This window comes from Rhinoderma darwinii, chromosome 1, assembly GCF_050947455.1.
Source record: "Rhinoderma darwinii isolate aRhiDar2 chromosome 1, aRhiDar2.hap1, whole genome shotgun sequence".
NCBI lineage: Eukaryota > Metazoa > Chordata > Amphibia > Anura > Rhinodermatidae > Rhinoderma > Rhinoderma darwinii.
The window spans coordinates 428,308,726-428,317,690 of NC_134687.1; the positions used below are offsets into that span (position 1 = coordinate 428,308,726).

General features: G+C 43.7%; 1 protein-coding gene across 1 annotated transcript in view; it reads right to left on the reverse strand.

Annotated features, from left to right (window-relative positions):
• Window positions 1–6,646, reverse strand: part of ALKBH2 (alkB homolog 2, alpha-ketoglutarate dependent dioxygenase) — a 50,560-nt gene extending 43,914 nt beyond the window's left edge. Inside the window, exon 1 of the mRNA XM_075830482.1 lies at window positions 6,471–6,646. The gene's annotated coding sequence lies outside the window, so the exon portion shown is untranslated. The remainder of the gene's footprint in view (window positions 1–6,470) is intronic.
• Window positions 6,647–8,965: the final 2,319 nt, after the last annotated feature.

Genomic DNA, 8,965 nt, shown 5'->3' on the forward strand with positions numbered 1-8,965 from the left:
CAACGGTTAACTTGGACTCAGGAGGATAAAGGGTTAACAAGGAATGGGTTGCTGTATGCCAGGGGATGGCAGGTAAATAGTGGGAAAGGGTTAATCGGGTACCAGGGGGATATGCAGTTCAGGCAGATGGCAAAGGGTTGACCAGGGAAGTGTTGTGTTAGGGGAGAGAAGTTAAGCGTAGCTGCAGCTACACGTGGATACTTAGCAGTTCATCTGGTCCAAGGTTGGTGTCGTCTCTGAAGAGGGAGGCAGGAACAAGTGAGTGTGGGACAGTTGATCCTCTTATACCTTGTCTGTGCATATCTGTCTGACCTCACATGCTCATGCACGTGCAAGGGGGGGGGGAGGGCATGGGCTTATGGCTCCCTCATGGAATCTCATTACCTGGTGAGAGGGATGTAAGGGCAGGCAGTGTGAATGCGTTGTATGTGTCCAATGTCTCACCCCCCCCCCCTTTCTACACCTTTCTGGAGGGACAAATTATATATATATATATATATATATACACACACACTACCGTTCAAAAGTTTAGGGTCACTTAGAAAGTTCCTTATTTTTGAAAGAAAAGCACAGGTTTTTTTTCAATGAAGATAACATTAAATTAATCAGAAATACACTCTATACATTGTTAATGTGCTAAATCACTATTCTAGCTGCAAACGTCTGTTTATTAATGCAATATCTACATAGGTGTATAGAGGCCCATTTACAGCAACCATCACTCCAGTGTTCTAATGGTACATTGTGTTTGCTAACTGTGTTAGAAGGCTAATGGATGATTAGAAAACACTTGAAAACCCTTGTGCAATTATGTTAGTACTGCTGTAAACAGTTTTGCTGTTCAGAGGAGCTATAAAACTGACCTTCCTTTGAGCTAGTTGAGAATCTGGAGCATTACATTTGTGGGTTCGATTAAACTCTCAAAATAGCTAGAAAAAGAGAGCTTTCATGTGAAACTCGACAGTCTACTCTTGTTCTTAGAAATGAAGGCTATTCCATGCGAGAAATAGCCAAGAAACTGAAGATTTCCTACAACTGTGTGTGCTACTCTCTTCAGAGGACAGCACAAACGGGCTCTAACCAGAGTAGAAAGAGAAGTGGGAGGCCCTGCTGCACAACTGAGCAACAAGACAAGTACATTAGAGTCTCTAGTTTGAGAAAGAGACGCTTCACAGGTCCTCAACTGGCAGCTTCATTAAATAGTACCCGCAAAACGCCAGTGTCAACGTCTACAGTGAAGAGGTGACTCCTGGATGCTGGCCTTCAGGGCAGATTGGCAAAGAAAATGCCATATCTGAGACTGGCTAATAAAAGTTAAAGATTAATATGGGCAAAAGCACACAGACATTGGACAGAGGAAAATTGGAAAAAAGTGTTATGGACAGACGAATCGAAGTTTGAGGTGTTTGGATCACACAGAAGAACATTTGTGAGACGCAGAACAACTGAAAAGATGCTGGAAGAGTGCCTGACGCCATCTGTCAAGCATGGTGGAGATAATGAGATGGTCTGGGGTTGCTTTGGTGCAGGTAAAGTGGGAGATTTGTACAAGGTAAAAGGGATTTTGAATAAGGAAGGCTATCACTCCATTTTGCAACGCCATGCCATACCCTGTGGACAGCGCTTGATTGGAGGCAATTTCATCCTACAACAGGACAATGACCCAAAGCACACCTCCAAATTATGCAAGAACTATTTAGGGAAGAAGCAGGCAGCTGGTATTCTATCTGTAATGGAGTGGCCAGCGCAGTCACCAGATCTCAACCCCATAGAGCTGTTGTGGGAGCAGCTTGACCGTATGGTACGCAAGAAGTGCCCATCAAGCCAATCCAACTTGTGGGAGGGGCTTCTGGAAGCATGGGGTGAAATTTCTCCCAATTACCTCAGAAAATTAACAGCTAGAATGCCAAAGGTCTGCAATGCTGTAATTGCTGCAAATGGAGCATTCTTTGACGAAAGAAAAGTTTGAAGGAGAAAATTATTATTTCAAATAAAAATCATTATTTCTAACCTTGTCAATGTCTTGACTATATTTTCTAGTAATTTTGCAACTCATTTGATAAATAGAAGTGAGTTTTCATGGAAAACACAAAATTGTCTGGGTGACCCCAAACTTTTGAACGGTAGTGTGTGTGTGTGTGTGTGTGTGTGTGTGTGTGTGTGTGTGTGTGTGTGTGTGTGTGTGTGTGTATATATATATAGATATATATATATATATCTACACTCACATGTACGTAGATATAAATATATAAAACACTTCCCTTTACAATCCCCCTGTTGTCGGGAACACGACAATGAAATTTGTAGAAGGGTTTGTTCTGTATTACCCCCTCAACCAGTGACGTAACTACCACAGTAGCAGCTGCTATGGGGCCCGCAGCATGGGGGGGCCCGTGTCACCCAGACAGGCACATTACATTATGTGCCAGGCCTGGAGGCACGGGCCCCCTCATGCCTAGTAGTAGCATCACTAACGTTACACCAGGCAAGCCGGGCCGGCGGCCCGGTGATAGCCGCGGGGGTGGGATCCGGGGGCCCGGTGATAGCCGCTGCAATGTGCACTGATAGTCTGCCACACAGTTGAATAGGACGGCGATAGGTGGTAGGAGGAGCGCTCAGGCAGGGGAGAGGACAGGGGGCGGAGCTAAAGGGAACGAACGACGCGAGACTTCGGGCGGAGGACAGTACAGTCAGGACTGCCGGAGTACTAGTATCTCATAGGACGGGCGGAGGACGTGCAGACTGCAGAGGACGAGTACATGAAGTTAAAAAGTTCATGGGAGAAGGGAAAAGTTTTTATTATGCTGATTTGCGTGTGTGCAGTTATTGAAGACTGTACAGACTTAAATATTACAAGACAGTCTTAAAATGTAGTGCTTTTTTATTTTATTTTACTCGGCACAGTTATTGAGGACTGTACGCACCTAGATATTGTATGACAGTCCTATAATTTAGTGGTTTGGTCATCAAATGTTTTGCTTGTGGTCCAGTGTGAAGTTTCCACAGTCAGTGATGGTTTGGGGAGCCATGTCATCTGCTGGTGTTGGTTCACTGTGTTATATCAAGTCCAGAGTCAATGCAGCCGTCTACCAGGCAAGGTTAAAGGAACAGTGTCACCAAATTTTTTTTTTTAATATCAGTTTTATGTTAGGGTTTTATTAAAAATGTTTGTATTTATTTGTGTGTTTGTGTGTTACTTTTTTCTATTTTTACACTTTTTCTTCCCTATGGGGGCTGCCATTTTTTTCCCATTTCTGTATGTGTCGATTAACGACACATACAGACATGGAATACGGCAGCTCCAGTCCCATCGGGACTGTGAACGGGGCCCGTTCCATCCACTTTGGTGTACGCCGTGTGTGTGGGAACGGCGCATGCGCCGCTCCCACACAGTCCGATTTGAAATGCGCGCCGTCCGGCGCCATTTTCCTGTGGACCGGAAGTCGCGGCCGGGCAGTAAGATTACTACTTCCGGTCGCGGCTTCCGGACTTGTGCACATGGAGCAGCGGCAGCAGACGGACCGGAGGGAGCGGCGGCGACTGGAGCAGGTAAGTGATTTCTATGTATGTGCGTGTTTCAGTGTGTTTTACTAGTGTATGTAAACCTTCTACACTGTGTGTTAGCTCAAAAAATGGCGACACACAGTGTAGGAGGTTAGACCGTTCAAACCCCTCGTTTCTCCCGGCACTAGCCAGGATAAAGGAGGGGGGGATTCTGAGAGCTCACTAGAGCGAGGGATTTTTTCCCAATTTTGCAGCATAAAGCAATGTGGTTGCTTTACCACATGCAATGCTGCAATTTTGGGAATTGCTCCATCTAGTGACCAGTGCTGGGAAATATTATAAATTGAATCCAATTTATAATATTTCCTGACTCGTGGAAAAAATAAAAAAAATTAGAACAATGTTTAATCACCTACACACTAATTGTTTAACTAAAATAAAAAAAACATGTTTTTCTGGCAACACATTCCCTTTAAGCTGATATTTACCTTCTGTTACGTACGTTCGTTCGTTCGTTCCTTCCTTCCTTCCTTCCTTCTGCATCTGTCAAATTGCCAAACTCACCTTTTTTATCCATCTCGGCCACTGTAGTCCTGCCAATATTTGCATATAACCACATCTTACTACGTGCGACCAGCTTTTCTTTCAGATTCTTTGTTTTTAAGGTTTATTTTCCATTCATCACGGTGTACCGAAGGACGGTACTGACATCGATCTCGCAAGTACAATTTTTTTTTTTTTCGTTTATTTACTGTCCTTTTCTTTTCTACACACACTCACTCACTAATGAATAGTTTTATATTGTACTTGGTCTCTCTTATTATTATGTGATTGCTGTACTGTTGTCCATTTTGATTCCACCACACTATGACGTCATAGTTGAGCTTTCACCCCAGGTTTTTTTGTGCCGTTTGTTGATTTGTGTTTTCATTGTATGTTTTTTACCTCTATAAATAGAGGTGCTATTGTGTCCTTGTATTATTGGCCTGATGAAGACGTTAGTCCAACGTCGAAACGCGTTTCCTGTATATTACATAAACCCATCTTATCTTAATACCATGTTATTCCTCTCCCCAATACAGCAGCGCCTCACTATAGGTCCTCTTTATACATTTTATTTATATATATATATCACATATGTATGTACTAGCACCCATATATATGCGTTAAATTTTTTTATTTTTTAACCAATTTCATGTACTTGCGGTAACCTTTAGGCCCTGTTCACACAGGGGTTTTTGACGTGGAAACCGCGAGCAGTAAAAACCGCTTGCGGTAAAAAGAAGCGACATTCCCTATCTTGGGGCGTTTACGCCTCTGACCTCCCATTGACATCAATGGGAGACAGAGAAAGCGTATTTCGCTGCGTTTTTGGCAGTGGCCTGAGCGAAAAATGCAGCAAACGGCGTGCAGACAGATAAAAAAAAAATTCTGCCTGCAAAAAACTCTGTGAACAGGGCCTTACAGTTTACCGGACTGGACCTAGCTGCAGCTGACTACTCCTTTTACCAGTATTGTGCCTGCAGTTTGCACAAACTGACAAGGGGAGCAATTGTCTTGCCTCCTTGCTAACCACATTGTCTACCAACATTTACTTTGCACTATGTGGCGCCGTGCTTTTTTCTTTTTTTCCACAGTAATCAAGCACAGTGATACTGTGGTTATTAAACCAGGTACTTGTACTTTTGGCAGTGTGTGCAGGTGCCAAGTCCTGCTGAAAAATGAAATCTGCATCTCCATAAAGCTTGTCAGCAGAGGGAAGCATGAAGTGCTCTAAAATTTCCTGGTAGACGCTGCACTGACTCTGGACTTGATATAACACAGTGGACCAACACCAGCAGATGACATGGCTCCCCAAACCATCACTGACTGTGGAAACTTCACACTGGACCGCAAACAACTTGGATTGATGCCTCTCCATTCTTTCTGCAGACTCTGGGACCTTGATTTCTAAATGAAATGCAAAATTTACTTTCATCTGAAAACAGGACTTTGGACGACTGAGAAACAAACTAGTCCTTTTTCTCCTTAGCCCAAGTAAGACGCTTCTGAGGTTGTCTCTGGGTCACGAGTGGCTTGACACAAGGAATGCGACAGTTGTAGCCCATGTCCTGGACACGTCTGTGTGTGGTGGCTCTTGAAGCACTGACTCCAGCCGCAGTCCACTCCTTGTGAATCGCCTCCAGATACTTGAATGGCCTTATCTTGACAATCCTTTCCAGGCTGCGGTTATCCCAGTTGCGTGTGCACCTTTTTTTCTACCACATTTTTCCTTCTTCTCAACTTTCCATTAATATGCTTGCATACAGCACTCTGAACAGCCAGCTTCTTTAGCAATGTCCTTTTGCAGCTTAATCTCTTTGTGGAGGGTGTTAATGACTGTCTTCTGGAAAACTGTCAAGTCAGCAGTCTTCCCCAGGATTGTGTAGCCTACTGAACCAGACTGTTGGACCATTTAAATGCATAGGAAACCTTTTGCAGGTGTTTTGTGTTGATTAGCTGATTAGAGTGTGACACCATGAGTCTACAATCTGCAACTTTTACTCAATATTCTAATTTTCTGAGACTACATTTTGGGTTTTCATTAACTGTTAACCATAATCCTTAAAGATTAAAAAAAAACAAAAAAAAAACGCTGGAAATAGATCACTGTGTGTAATGAATCTTTATAATATGAGTTTCACTTTTTTAATTGAATTTCTGAAATAAATTAACTTTTTGATATTCTAATTCATTAAGGACCTGTAGAGTTCTCTTCCTTATGGAAGAGAGCAATTTTGCATACTTTTTCCCAGTGAGCATTGCGCTAAAGATTCCCTAAAGCTGGATTTCTGCAAGAAGAATCTGTACATTCCAAGAGCGGCAGAAAACTAATTTGGTCACAACCAAAGTAAAAAAATAAAGTATATAGTAAATTGCGCTCTTTCTAAAACGTTCACAAGTGCCCCATTGCCACACCCACTAACCTCCTCCTGTCATTGATCTGTGACAGTCAAGCTCAGTCCCTGTCACTGATTTTGCCAGTGACCGTAATCTCCTACAAGTGCTCCATCGTCTCCTCTCTGAGGCCAGTCCGTCATTGATTTGTGACCGTCAAGTTCAAGTGTTCATCTGTGCCCAGTTCCTGTTGCAAATTTCAGTCAGCAGGGCAGATGCCATGCGCCACTGTTCTGTTTCTTTTTAGTAGAAAAAAATTAATAAATTAGGGATGGCAAACACTTGGTATATTGGGGAAAGTTTTTGTTTAGGTCCCTAGCTTTATACTAGACCAGGGGTCTCAAGCTCGACCGGGTAAATGGGCCGCACGTAGAAAAAATTTGAAGTTTACGTACTGCGTTACTTTCAAATTTGATACAATACAATACAAAATAGTTGTTAATCAATTTGTTATTTAAACTACTATAATGATACTACATTACTATAATAATACAGCTAGGTTTAAACTTACAGGAAATTTGCGCGCTTACTCCACGTGCTTATTTTAACAATCCAGTTTTTGAGTTTTAAGTGTCGCTAAATGCAGCCTGGCTGCTCAGTTGGAGAATTTCAAGATTGGGCAGCCCCTTTTTAGATAATGCCACCCCGCCCTATAGATACATTGTGGGGCTCTCTCTAGGAGTGAAATACCCAGCTCCAGCGTTGCCCACGCTCTGGCCGGGAATTCCTCTGCTAGGGGAGTCCCTGAATTCCATGTCCATATACGGACCGTGATATCAGGGGATCCTCCTGGACCAGATTCCCTGGCCAGAGCGCTCTGGCCGGGGATTCCTCTGCTGGAGGAGCCCCTGAATTCACTGTCCATATATGTACAGTGACTTCAGGGGCTCTTCCAGCAAAGGAATCCACGGCCTGAGCGTCGGCAACGCTCTGGCTGGGGATTTTACTCCTAGAGGGAGCCCCAATGGAGCTGACTACAGTGAGGGGGGTGTGCGGTACACTATAGGGGGGGCGGTTGTACTATCTACAGGGGGCTGTGTGGTCATTGCTCACCTACTACCGATGATCCAGCAGTGCACGAAAGGGACTGTGCTTTCTCATGACGTCATGAAGGAGTGCCGGCGCGTTCCTACGGCCTGCTCTCTCCTCTCCTGAGGTAGCTTCGGTGCCTGGCTGATCGCAGGAGTGCCGGCGCGCTCCTACGGCCTGCTCTCTCCTCTCCTGAGGTAGCTTCGGTGCCTGGCTGGCCGCAGATGATAGCCTCAGGGGCCGTGTGTTTGAGACACTCGTACTAGACAATTGGAGGTTGGATAGGAGAAATGATAGGTTGGAGATCTATAATAAGGCACTGCTGATTTTGTAATTCATGATTAAAGGCAAATAAAGACATTGTGTTAAGCAAAATAGGTTTTAACAGGACATACAGGCTACGCGTTTGACGTTGGACCAACGTCTTCCTCAGGCCAAGTATACACAGATGAACAGGCTCCTCTTATATAGAGGAGAATTTATATAACAAAAGTGCTCGGCTCTGATGTCACATGAGGCCAGAGAGATAAGTAACAAACAGTTGATTCAAACATAAGCAAATGTAAACATTGAAGGTAAAAAGACAAACAAATTATTAAGATACAATTTTACACAACCCCACAAGGTTTGCAATTGTCTTACTTTTCCACGTCTACAGTGGCAAGACACAAGGTAGTTATACTGCATCAGCAAGGTCTCTCCCAGGCAAACATTTCAAAGCAGACTGGGGTTTCAAGATGTGCTGTTCAAGCACAAAGAAATGAGTAATGTTGAGGACTGTAGATGCAGTGTTCGGCCAAGGATACTAAGTGCAGCAGATCAAAGACACCTCATGCTTAATTTCCTTTCGAAATAGGAATTTGTCCAGTAATGCCATCTACTCAGAACTTGCAGAAACCAGTGGGACCCTGGTACACCCATCTACTTTTCGGAGAAGTCTGGTCAGAAGTGGTCTTCATGGAAGAATTGCGGCCAAAATAAAAAAAACATGGCTTCGACATGGAAATAAGGCCAATTGGCTCAACTATGCATGAAAAACTGGGGTGCAGAAATATGGAAGCAGGTGCACTGAACTGATGAGTGAAATTTTATAAATATTTGGCTGTAAACAGTAGGCAGTTTGTTGGCTGGAGAGCGGTACAATAATGACTGTCTGCTGGCAACAGTGAAGCACGGTGGAGGTTCCGTACAAGTTTGGGGCTGCATTTCAGCAAATGGAGTTGGGGATTTGTTCAGGATTCATGCTGTCCTCAATGCTGAGAAATACAGGCAGATATTTATCCATCATGTAATGTTATCAGGGAGCATCTGATTGGCTCCAAATTTATTCTGCAGCAGGACAACGACCCCAAACATACAGTTAATCACATTAAGAACTATCTTCCGCGTAAAGAAGAACAAGGAGCCCTGGAAGTGGTTCTATGCCCCCAACAGAGCCCTTATCTCAACATCCAATCTGTCTGGGATTATATGAAGATACAGAAGAAGGTGAGGA